The sequence below is a fragment of the Labrus bergylta genome, chromosome 22 (assembly GCF_963930695.1).
Source record: "Labrus bergylta chromosome 22, fLabBer1.1, whole genome shotgun sequence".
Lineage (NCBI taxonomy): Eukaryota > Metazoa > Chordata > Actinopteri > Labriformes > Labridae > Labrus > Labrus bergylta.
The window spans coordinates 2,311,346-2,324,510 of record NC_089216.1 but is presented as its reverse complement, the minus strand read 5'-3'; the positions used below and the strand labels follow the sequence as shown (position 1 = coordinate 2,324,510).

Sequence of the window (13,165 nt, the reverse complement as noted above, 5' to 3'; positions counted from 1 at the left end):
TATATTGTGTTTAAATTTGCTAATATTGTGTTTTTTACTCATATTGTGTGTTTGGACAACCTGCTGCTGTAACAACACAATTTCCCAGTTTGGGATCAATAAAGTAATTCTATTCTCTTCTATTCTAAGTACAGCTTACAACCACAAGGTGGCGGTAGACATTTTCCTGCGTGAAGCTGACATTTACACACTTTGTCGCTCCTCCCCTGAAGTAGGCAGCAACCAGCTCGTCACCCTCCTCGTTTTTTTTTTTTTTTTTTGCTCAACACTTTTTTTTTGGTTGCTGCACATTCACAGGACGTGTGTGTCGGGTTTTGTGTGTGTGTGAGTGTGTGTGTGTTTTGTAGTTTGTCCGTGCTGCTCTGTGCACACAAACGTCCCTTTTTTTGTTTTTCATTATCGGATATATAATCAACTTTTTCCTCGACTTCGAAGTTCTTGTTTGGGAGTTTATTCATTGAAGAGGAAGAGGAGATTAAAAAAGACACAAAAAAGAAAGCAGAGAAGAAGAAAGAGAGAAACCTGGAGGTGGAGAAGAAGGGCGTTCATACTAAGAAGTAACCATGGAAGTTCCTGGTATGCAGGTAAGAGGAAAGGTGGACGCCGTGCTGCGTTTGAGGCTCGCTCGGCGTGTGTTGTTTTTTGTCTTTCTTTGATACTTTGTGAGCAAACTAAACGACTTTATCGACATGTGAGGAAGCATTGAGCAACTTCACGCCATTTCCCATATGTTTAAAAAAGTATCAAACCTGCTGTTAATGATGCAGCCTGCATTTCACCTCCATGTTTTTATGATTCCGTCTTCACACTCCGCAAACGAGGAAGGAACACCTTTAGTTGAATTTGACCATAAATGGACTTTTTAAATGCTTCGTTTACACTTTAAAAACAAAGTCTTTGAATCCATCACAACATGAATATTCTCCACAGTCACTAATATGTGACTTTAAGACGCCATGTTGATTTTTAAGGCGTTATTATCTTGTAAAATAAACATCTTTAAAGCTACTGTAGTTCTTTAAAACGCCACTTAAGTGCTCTAAAATTAAAAAGTCTGATATTTAATTCATTTGAATGTAAAACAGACACTCCACACTGTTTTAGTCACACATATTGTGTTTGTGTCTTTTAATATGTCCCAATAATGTGAGTTATTGTGTCACCTAAATAACGTTTGTTTCTCTCTTACTGTGTTTAAATATCTCCAAAATATTTTAAATCAAATCTTTGACAACCAATAGTCTGTCAAGTTCTTAAAACTTGAGTTTAAAGCAACTTTTACATTTACTTTCTGTACGATTCGGTGTTTAAAATGTCCCTAAAATACAGATAAATATGTTTCTACAGTCTAATAGTTTACGATATCTATTTAACATGTTTGAGATTTATATTCCTGTGGCTTCAAATACGTTCAGTGTTTTAAAGTGAGCTGAATATTTTTTGTGACTTACAATTCTTGCCTTTTTGTTGCGTTTGAAGCAGAAGTATCGGCTAATATCGGCTGACCGATGAATCAGTTTCGCTCTAGTTTAAATGTCCACATGATAAACCTGAAGTGAGTCATTTTACAGGTCTAAACTAGTTTGTTTTCGAGCTGCATGATTAATTGTAAATTTTAAAAAATCACCATCTCGATTCATTCACGCATACATGGATTCACTTCGTCGCTATCGCTTTGTATTAGCTAGCAAAACAAAGCTACCACTGGAGGCGTCCATGTTGCTTTTCGGACTTTTTGCCAACTCGCAACTGAAACGCGGTCAACTTGGGTATGACGTCATTTCACAGCTCAGAGATCTGAGTTTGAAGGCACCACGAGTTGGCTTAAAATCGATTCCGAGACATGTACCGATACTGATTCTGATCATTTATTAATCGTGTTGTTAATTGTTGTTGTTGTTGTTGGTCGTATGTGTACGGCTTTGGAGACGATTTGTTGACACTTCTTTACAGTTCAGTCTGAACGTCTTCAAAGTGAGACTGAGCGAGGCTGAGGAAGTTTAAAGAGCCAGACCATCTTTCTTGATCAGTGACGAGGATCGGCGCCGTCAGTCCGATATCCGATAAAAATAACGTCAACATTGGACCCAATACTGATATAAGAACGGAGCAATCCCATCTGTAGTTCTTTTTGTTTTTTTGGTGTTTAAACAGTCCAACAATGTTCTTTTTTTTAAACTTTCTGTATAATCTCAGGCTCTTAATGTTTCATTTAAAGCGCCTTCATGGTTTCTATAAGTGTAAACACGTCCTTATAGTATTAGGACAGTTGTGATGTTGGTTTTCTCCCGACTTTACAAACGCTTAATATCATAAACTCCTCTCTGTAGTGTTCATAAAGTCACTTATAAGTAGTAGTTTGTTGATCTTGAGGTGTTTATGTCTCTATAACGTTCATATGTGAAAGCTGCTGAATCCATACTGTAAATATCCCGTACAGTGACTCCCTTATGGTCCTTTATTATATCTATTTAGAGATCATCTCTGTGTGGTTGCATAACTGTAATCTTGATGTGCTGATCCCACACTGACTCACTGTGTCTGCGAGCTCATTTTAGCATTATTTATAGCAGCGATTGTGCTTAATGGGGGGTGTATAACTGCAATCACAAGTCACTAGGTGTGTCTGAGGCTCCTATAGTGACCTGTTTGTGTTTGTGTTGCTCAACGGTGACTTTTGATGCCGCCGTTGGACTTCCTGCCGTGTCACTGTGGGATATTTGCGTCGGGTATACGTTGTTATTGTCAGGTATTGAAGCTAACCGAGCACACAGCGCGTTTCTTCCGCTCCACAAGGCGGGTAGGGCCTCCTCGTTCGGCCTCCTCGTTCGGCCTCCTGCTCGGCTGGCTCTCTCTCTCTCTCAGGTGTGTCTACCTGTGGGACTGGCTGTCAGCTCGCTCACTCGCTCTGCCTGCTCTGTGCATCCCCAGGTGGGCGGGGCCAATGAGTGTCACAGGCTGTTTGAATCAACACAAACACACCTGACACCCGGCAGCAGCTGCTGAAGGGGCGTTGACATTTTGAATTCTTTTTTTTTTGTCTACCTGTGTCGGAGTCCGATGGTTGTCTGGGATGTGTTGTGTAATACTTGATTGACAGTTACGCAAGATAAATCGCTGTTTTGACATTTGATTCTGCATCTCTACAGCAGAAATATCAACATATTTTTAATGAAGCATGAACAGAATTTGAATAATTAAACGGGAAGTTGTCCAAAATAAAAATAATTATCAACCATGTCCTTTTCATTTGAGCGGTTTGAGCTTTTCTTTAGAAGAAAAATGTCAAAAATGAGCCTTAAATGTGAATATTTTGTAGTTTTCTTTCCTCCTCTATGACAACAAATAATTTTTCCACCAACTTCTGTCATTTCTTTAGATCAGTATGACTGATCCATGGAGAAAAAATAGACAGATAGTTCTTTGAGGTTTCTTTCTGTGACTAGTAGCGTAGTAACTTTAAACTTGTAAAATCAGGATGAATACCAACTTTTCTTTAGACTTTCCCCTCCAATATTAAGATGTTTTAGCCTCTTTTAGCTCTTTGTTTTGGTTTTTACGCCACACAACTTCCCTATTTTATTACAGTCTCCTGGTTTTCATCAGTTGGAAGATGATTTAATAGAGAACGCTCTGATTATCTTTGTCAGCATCATAAAGAAGACAAGACACAGTTAGCCATTAGCTGGCTAACCTAGCATAGCATTTGTAAGACAGACTTGTTATTGAGAGACCAAAACTTTGCTAAAATGAGAACATATATTGGCCCTTTGTTCATCAGATACCTGGAAACCCAAACCCAGTTCTCTCGTTGATTGAAGGAATTGGAATTGGATGTATTAACTAGCTATGTAGCCTAGCAGCCTTATGCTACATCAAACATTTCCTTAATCTGGCTTGTTGTAGACTACTGTTCTGTTTTGGTTTGGACCCATTGAAGGAGCCAAATGTTTTTCTTGAGAGCAAAATGAGAGCAAACACTGGACTTAAATTAATCAAATGTCCAGAAATAAAGCTCCAAATGGATGCTAATGCTGCTGTGTGTTAGCTACATGTGTAAATACTATAAAGCCGGTCATTGACGTCAGGGCTGGCGGGGAATCATGGGAGTGATTCTCTCTGCTTTACACAATAATAGTGTTAGTGAATGTCTCTGACTTGAAGTTGTAATTGTTGACCATTACAACTTGGTAATTTAGCTAAATTACAAGACAGAAAACATCAGATAGAGATTTGTACGTCATTTGTACTTTGGAGCCGTGAATCACCAGGACGACGCCTCCGGTTTTTTTCTGTCTCTTATCAATGAATGACACCGTGCTGTTGTGAAATCTCAGCACATGAGGGAATGTTTCAAAGAGAGCAGACCACCAAACTCCCAACAGCTGACGACTCGTGTTTGTTACTGTCCCATCACACATGCTAATCTCTGGATTTCACATCTTCTTCCAATAAAATATTACATAACAGAGAAGAATGAGCTCTATGTAATCTTGAAAATGTGTTGGTATTAAGTTTCCCAGCCTGTTTTATGGATAAATATGTTTGTTGTTCGGCTGTAACACATGCGGCCTCAGGCACTCCTGTCTTTGTAAGAAGTCTTTTCAGAGTTTTCCACTGCTAAATATATCGGCTCTGACTCGCCTCGGCTGAAACAAAGAACACCTTCACCAGTCTCATAAGAGTTTGAAACACTTTTCACCCATTCTTAAGAACTTGGACGAGTCATATCCCACCAGCAGGACACTTTATTATCACTCATTAACACACTTATTCCATTTGTTATTGATTGTCAGTGACATCATGGTCGGCTACAGGAAACCAATTTAAAGGTTTGTATTTGTGGGGGGACTTTTAATGCTTTTATCCAGAGATAAGACAGTGGATAGAGTCAGAAATCAGGGAGAGAGAGAAGGGCGAATGACATGCAGGAAAGGAGCCATAGGTCGGATTCGAACCTTGGCCGCCCGCTTGGAGGACTAGACTTTGTACATGGGGTGCACGCACTAATCACTAGGCTACCGGCACCCCAAGGAAACCAATTTGATTGATGCTTCTCTGATGTTACTTTTGGTTGGTTGAATTGGAGCGCGACCGATTTATCGGCCAGACGATTTATCGGCCGATATTAGCATATCCAGTGACCATCGATATCGGCTAACTTCCTACTTTTCTAACATTTTCTAGTTCCAGCCTCTTAAACGTGAGGATTTGTGTCTTTTATTATGAGCTTATTTTGGTTCTGAAATGTGGGTTAGGGTTAGACTCTAGGAAATCATTTATATCAAAGACTAAATGACGACTATATGGATGGTAAACACTCCCTTGTTGGATACATGATAAAAGCCCTTTTCAGACTGATATATTCACCAAAGTGCCGTAACTAGGCTCAGCAGTTATCACGTCTTTCTACATCCATATGGACGACGGTAAATGTTGGTGTCCCAGCCTGTGAATTCACGTTGTATTTCAGCGTTAATGAAGCACAGCCCAGTGAGAGCTCCACATACGGCACAGCGAGGGGATCCCTTCATCCCCCCCCCCATTACACCTTTTGTGAAACTCAGATCGAAGGTGAATCGTCACAGGGGCGTAAAAATATTTCGGCTTGAAACGGGCTAATCAGAAATCAGAAAGACTTTATTAATCCCAGAGAGAAATTCGGTCTTTACAGTTGGTCCAAAATATACAAAATATAGCAATAAAATAATGGTTAGTTCCAGCCCTGGTTTTAGGCTCTCCTTCCTGGTGATGAACACGTTCTTAGAGTTTTTGAATCGGTCTGAAAAAACTGTGAATAACTTAAAACTGCTGCAGCAAATGTTTTTCAAACTGGCAAAACTTCTTACTTACTTTCCCAAGTCTATCTTTGCAAGCGTAGCAGGCTAAGAAGGACAAATCATGAAGGAGTAAACAAAAGTTCATAATCATGTTCAAATGAGACATTTCAGCATTTATATGTGAAGGTTTGTCAGTTAGAGATTCTTCAAAAAGGCTCAAATATCCTCCAGCAGAGTCAAAGTTTGATGGTGAACTTGAGTTAAAGGCAGACAAAGAACAACTTTCCGTGACAGTTTGGGCTTTAAAAACGTTTTTTAATTGCAAGCAGAGGATCTCCATTTTTAAAATGTCCAATCCCACCGGTCCTTAGAGATGATTAAACTGACCTCTGACCCCCTCTTGAGGAATCAAAACAGAAAAGAGGGGGACTTCCTGTTTTTTCTGATAAACTCCTGCTGAGGAATCCGTCTCTTGGCTTTAGCTTAAAACGTTCCCGCGCTCATCCGTCATATTTCTGTCTCTGGTGTGAACAGGTACAGTGAGTAAAAGCAGGTTGGTCCTAAATGGCCGAAATTACGGGGAAGCCTTCTGCAGGCGTGTCGACAGATTGTCCTGATCAAACAACCAGGCGGGGAGTGTCCTCTTCTTCTTCTTCTTCTTCTTCTTCATTCTCTTTGTACCATTTTTACGGCTGCACCTTTTCAGAGCTGCAGGATTCCCGTCATAACATAATCACAGCTGACTGAAACTTTACGATGACGTCACCTCTGAGTGTGTTTCTGGGTGAGGAATTATCCGCAGCTGCTTTTTAAGTGTTGGCCGTCAAAGATGAGTCGGTTTGTTGTGCGGCCTGACTCACAGTACATGATGGCTCCTGTTCAATTTCTGTTTTCTTGTTCGGTTTTGTTTACGTTCATGTTTTCTATACCCGGAGCTTTTGAATCATGACTTCTCAAAAACCTGAACTGGCAACCTTTTTGACAACATGTTGTCACACCTCAGATCTATATCAGGTCCGATTGGGCAACAGTTAAAGATCAGGCAAGAGATATACGAGTCATCAAAGTCCCGAGTTTTACTCATGATTTACATGACGTCACAAATGTCTAAATATCCAAGAAGCATTGTTGACTCTTTGACATGACAGAAGTGACACAGTAAATCTGCCCAGGCTCTTGATGTGATAGCTGCTGTTTTTCTGTGTTTCAGTCATATGATAGTGGATTCATCATTTTGGGGGTTTTCACAGTTTTTTAAATATTTATTCTTGGGCTTTTTTATGTCTTCATTTTAGAGACAGGACAGTAGATAGATAGAGAGTGGGGGATGGTAAACCAGGCTGCCTGCTCCCGAGGATCACAGCTTCTGTACATGGCGCCCGCACCAACCATAAGGCTATGGGCCCCGCCCCAAGGGGAGGGGCTTGACTGTTGATGAGACCAGACTTTTTAAATCTGGCATTATCTACTGCGGTTTTTAAAAAATCAGGTTCTGTTCAAATCAACTGAATTTCAAGCCCATTTTTCTTTTTCTTTTTTGAACCCTGGCCCAGTGTAGCACAACATTACAGTCACAGATATGAATATTTTTTATGCACTTTCCAAAACAAGCTAACTAGCTTGAGATGGTGAGCGAGGAAAGGAGAGAGTACATTTTCCTGTTGGACCATCCGAATGTTTGTCGACCTCTGTTCCTTTTCGTCCATGTCTACGCGAGTGACAGTCAGGAAAATAGAAAACGTATCGGGGTAAAAAAATGGCGCCTCGCATTGTGTTGTTTCATGATCTCTCATTCAAATGGGAACCAATGGAATCGAGGTGATTTTGTCGCTGATGCTCGCTCGGTCACGTTCTGTTAGGACGCACTGTAAGGATGTCAACATACTTATCATACCAGCAGAGGCGCTGCATGTCAACAGGCAAGGCAGGCAACTGTTTGGGGCCCCAGGCCAGTAAGGGCCCCCCCGAGGGCTGACAAACTTTAAACCAAAGCAGCGGCTAAAAGTGTGCAAAGTTTGCAACGACAGTAGGACACCTCCCTAAGGGGGCCCCCATCTGAGAGCACTCACTCTGGTTGCACTAAAAAGCATCTCTTGTATCAGAAAACTTGTAAGTGGAAGTACCTGAAGGCTACTGAAGAGGAGTCATGTGATTATGTAAAGTAGAGATGAATGCTGGTTAGAGCGCCCCCGCCCCCCCCCTCTCCCCCCCCCCCGTGTGAATTTTTGCCTCTAGAATCGCCACTGGGTACCCTGACTTTTAAACAATACAGACAGAAAAGAAATGGACTTGAATGAGCAGTGAGAACAGTTGTATGACTCGACACATCTTGCCGTGTTTCTGAGCTCGGCTTAAAGCAAACAGGAAACGTTAAAGAGCGGGGAGAGATTCTCACATGACGCGCCTCTGCAAAGGTCATTTTTTCAGAAAGCTGTGTTTGTACTTCCTCCTGCTGCAGCTGTGACGTTTGACCTCTAGCACACACACACACACACACACACACACACACACACACACACACACACACACACACACACACACACACACACACACACACACACACATAGAGCTTCTCTTGTTTGGATATTTGGACTCCACTTGTTAGTAAAAACATGGATCCCTCTGCCTCTCTCACTTTCTCACTCGCTCACAGAGTTTCCAAGGCCTCGTCCAAGTTTTCCCGAGAGGCTGAGTGTTTGCATGGACGAGACTTCACTGACCTCTCAGACTCTCTCTTCCCCCCCTCTCTCTCTCTCTCCCTCTATCTCTCACTCTCTCTGACCTGAATACTCTCCTTATCACCATTTAACCTCCAGCTGTAAAACTCAGGTGTTTGTCTGTGTCTCCTCACCAACACTCCCTTTAAAAACATCAGCCTAATGTAACACTGAATGTTACTAACATGGAAAGTCTATAAATAAACCTAGATCCTTCAACGGAAGGAGCGCTGACCTGAGAATGACTGAATGGAATAACTGACCGAACCGGTGAGAGTCAAAGGAGTTTTTGTTACATAAATCTGGAAAATCTGACCGTGTTTGTGAATCAAGGTGCGGAACAAGGAGTGAAGTACGTGCATTTAAACATGCAAGTTATATGTGTGGCATGTTCCACATGAATACATCAGAGATCAAGTCTCTCCTGTGTCAATGTGTCTCTGAGTCCTGACTGTCTACAATGAGGGAGAAGCTCGAGTCCCGCTGGCTGTGTTGTTGTCAGAGCCGTGTTTACATGGACGGGACGGCCGGCTCCTCCCCTTGTGTATAAAAGCTGTTTTAGTCAAGAACTAGAGAGAAGAAGAAGAACATACTCACTGATTATTTGTAACATTAAAATTCCCAGACTGTGTCTACACTCGCCCTGCTGTCAAACATTAACTATTCCTGTTAATTCAAATGAGAAATGTTGGATTTTTTTAACAGTTTCTGTGTCCTCAAGTCGGACAAACAGACCAACCTGTTGAATGTTTAACTTCCTTCACTCCCTAAACGGTTATTTTTTTCACCAGGCTGAGACAGAAAGGTCAAAGTGTGACCTCTGTGGTTTATGTTATCCCACTCTGGTTAGTGTTGAACTCTAAACAAAGAAGGTTACTTAATCATTGTTCAAGTTAAAGTTTAGTTTCATCTCAGTATAATCACACACATTGTTTTTGACTTATCTGTACTAACGTGAAGCCTTTAATACATTACATTCTCCATTTTGTCTAAATGCACATGTAGGACCGTCTGTTTCTCCTGCCGTCCCATTCTTGTGAAAACGATAACTCAGTAACACATCGAGGGAATTACTCAAAATTTGGTACAACCATTCATTTTGATGTAAAGATAAAGTGATGAGAATCGTGGAGTCAGAGGAAGAGCGGATCATTGGCAAGTTTCTGGTGTCTTCAACGTTGATCTTTGAAAAACAAAAGTCAAAGGTAATGGTTAATGTGACCTCAGAGATCATGTTTCTGCCTATCACTCCAGACTTAATACAATAATTTAGACAAAATTGAGTACTTTCCTCAAACAGAATTCAAGAAATCTTGACGTTATATAACCAAAAGGTCAAAACAGAAGGTCTCCATTAATTAGGACTAATTTGGATGATACTAAATTGGGGAAACTAGGCTTCTGTACTCGCCTTAAAAACTGTGGTGATTTTTTTGTTCTGCTGGGTTGAAGCTCAATCAATTTTTAAGAAATGTTATCTCAAGACACTTTACGAAAGAGCAGGTAAAAGACCTTACTCATTGCTATATTACAAAAAATGTTAATCCATCATGAGCACAGCACTATGCAACACTGCTGTGACAAGAAACAACGTAAATTGAGCTGCTTCATCCGCTCAGGTGGTCCTGCACGCTCTCAGAGCCCCGCCTCCTCCTCATGTCTGTATTCTCTTTAATAGATTTTACTTGAATACTGTAAGCCTTGAGTATGATTTATTACATTAAAAGTTGTAGGTAAAAAAATGAGCGACTGGTAGGTTATTGAATCCACAAGTCACAGTGGCCTGGTTTCGGCAGCACCCCCCTTTCAGTTACATTTTGGCTCAGCTTATTTTGTTATTGTAATACATTTTTTTACTTCTTTGTTAATGATTAACTTTTCTTCTACCAAAAAACCAAATGTTGTTTCCCTCCCTTGGCGGGCCGGGTCAAAGAGAACCAATGAGTCACGTAGACTTTACATCAAAGTATCATTGTGATGGATAACCAACGCTATTTTTAGAGCTCAAACAACTGTAGGCTAAACATGCTATGAGAGTCCAGAGTCTGGTCCCTCAGACCTTCTGGGGGACTCCCCCTAAGTGCCCTTATCATGGTATGACATCATAAATGATAACTTGACACTCAATCACTGAACTTCCTTATTGACTCTGTTTCCTTGGACTGCTCACACAAATAAGAACTTAAAGGATATTCATCAAGAATATCAAGAACGTCTCTGTGCAGAATTCAACGTTTAAGATGATCTGACAATGTTGAGAAAAAGGATGTCACTAAACTGAGCCACTTCCTGGAAAGATAAGGATGTTCAGAAGGTTTTTCCTGTAATAGGGAGTCATAAAAAAGCTATCAGGAGATTAAGAGAGCTCAACCAAAGAGATAATGTATACGCACACTCATACTCATAAAACAAGTCTAATCGTATTTTGGTAGCGCAAGATTTCATACATTGAAGTCTGTTTGTGGTAACGTCCTATTCTTGTGAAAATGATAACTCAATGACATCTCGAGGGAATTTCTCAAAATTTGGTACATCCATTAATTTGGATATAAAGATAAACTGATGAGAATCTTGGACTCATAGGCTGAGGGGATTATTGGCAAGTCATTAAAAATCATACGTAAAGGTCAATGCAACTTCAGATAACGCGTAACTTTTCCTGTATCTCCAGAATTCATACTCAAACGTTGACCCCTATATGAGTAGATACCTGGTCATCAGTTTGACTCGCTCATCTAATCGTGTCTGACAGTTGTGCTAATTTTAAACCCGATGCAGAATCTTTTTTTCCCCTGATTCATTAGTTAATATGTCGGCAAATGAACTAAAGAACAGGTTGGAAGGAAAGCAGATGTTTTCTATGTGGATTGTGAGCCAATTATGCGCCGTAATGGCCGTGCAAAGCTGCTGTCTTGAAGGAATAACCCCACTGAAGAACATTCTGGACGGAGCAAAACCTATCTTTAAAGACTATGTGGAAAGTGTCAGTCAACCACAAATGTCAGCTTTGCTTTGCTCCCTAAAAGTCACTTTGTTTGTCCTAAATTTGTCCTCGAGCATAAAAACATCGGCCCAAGCTGTGTGCAGTTTGGGAGATCTAGAAGTAGAGGTTTGACAGGCTGATGTTGGTATTCCAACAGCAGAGCTGCTAGTGTTGCTAAAAATAACTCAGATCCTCAGATCCTGATGTGAGGGAGCGTTAAACCAGAAGTCACATACCTGCATGTGCACGGATGTGTTCAGGCACATTAGCTGCTCTGGCAGGTCTTTTCAATGGAATCTACTCCATTTGGGTTAGAAGTTAAGATTTGTTTTCCTGATACAGAGATTTTATGATGGACTTTTTTGAGATGTTTGTTTAAAAAACGGGGTTTCATTTTGCTTCCTGGAAGATTAGGAAAAGTTTATTTTGCAAGTTCTAAGAAAAGTGAATCTGTTCCACTGCAGCTGTAATTCTGCTAACTTTTTATAAACCAGGACAATAACGCACGACAGCCGACTGAAATAGATGCATGATGTTGCTTTGTACGAGAATAGACCAGTCGGGGTGTGGCGGTTCACAGGGGGTCACGGCTCGGATAGGACCCTAGTTTTGGGGTCAGGGTTCAGTATGAATTCAGTTCAACATGCAAAAGGCAACAAACAGTCCTGGATGCATATTTCTAATTTCCACTCATTTATTTTGAAACGGCCGTAAAGCATGCGGGCGGGTCTTGTAGCTCCGTCATGTTGTTGTTGTTCTTCTTGGGTTTTGTTGTTTCCATTTATTCTTCTTCGTTTGTTGTTTACTAGCGGTAAGCAAACAGTTTCGAGCAGATTACAGACACCTCATCCCTAGATTTTGGTCTTTTTGTGCCTTTTTATTTAGAGAGAGAACAGTGGATAGAGTTTGAAATAGGACAGAGAGAGAGAGTGGGGAATGACATGGAGGAAAGGAGCCACAGGTCGGATTTGAATGTTTTGTGTAGAGGAATAAGGTCATTGTCACAGGAACGCTTTGATATCGATGTATTGTGAGTTACGCAGGATTCCCCAGGTTATTGTCCGATATTCTCTCTCTCTCTCTCTCTCTCTCTCTCTCTCGCCCTCTCTCTCTCTCTCTCTCTCTCTCTCTCTCGCTCCTCATCTTCAGCTCGCTCTCGTCTGTTTTCTCTGCGTCTCTCTGAACCAGACTCAGAGTATCATTAGACAGTAACCGCTGTATTTGCTGACAGGGTGGGGCAACAATGTGGGCACTGCGAGAGTGTGGTGTGTGTGTGTGTGTGTGTGTGTGTGTGTGTGTGTGGAGTGTGTGGAGTGTGTGAGTGTGTGTGTGTGTGTGTGTGTGTGTGTGTGTGTGTGTTGAGTGTTCTTTTTTTAGTTCAGGGAGGGAACTCAACCAGCATCAAATCATGCGCTTCTTTGGGTGTGTTTATTCAATGTTTCTTCAAATAACTGTTTAGTTTTTAAGAGCTGTGTGTGTGTGTGTGTGTGTGTGTGTGTGTGTGTGTGTGTGTGTGTGTGTGTGTGTGTGTGTGTGTGTGTGTGTGTGTGTGTGTGTGTGTGTGTGTGTGTGTGGTGTGTGTGTGTGTGTGTGTGTGTGTGTGTGTGTGTGTGTGTGTGTGTGTGTGTGTGTGTGTGTGTGTGTGTGTGTGTGTGTGTGTGTGTGTGGTGTGTGTGTGTGTGTGT

General features: G+C 41.2%; 1 protein-coding gene across 3 annotated transcripts in view; it reads left to right on the top strand.

Moving 5' to 3' along the window:
- Nucleotides 1-282: 282 nt before the first annotated feature.
- LOC109998360 (serine/threonine protein kinase 26) overlaps nt 283-13,165 on the top strand; it is a 25,943-nt gene continuing 13,060 nt past the window's right edge. For 2 of the 3 annotated variants that reach the window (XM_065950320.1, XM_065950319.1), the window contains exon 1: nt 284-584. The gene's annotated coding sequence lies outside the window, so the exon portion shown is untranslated. Of the gene's footprint in view, nt 585-13,165 lie in introns of all 3 variants that reach the window. The other variant, XM_065950321.1, reaches the window with a different exon arrangement.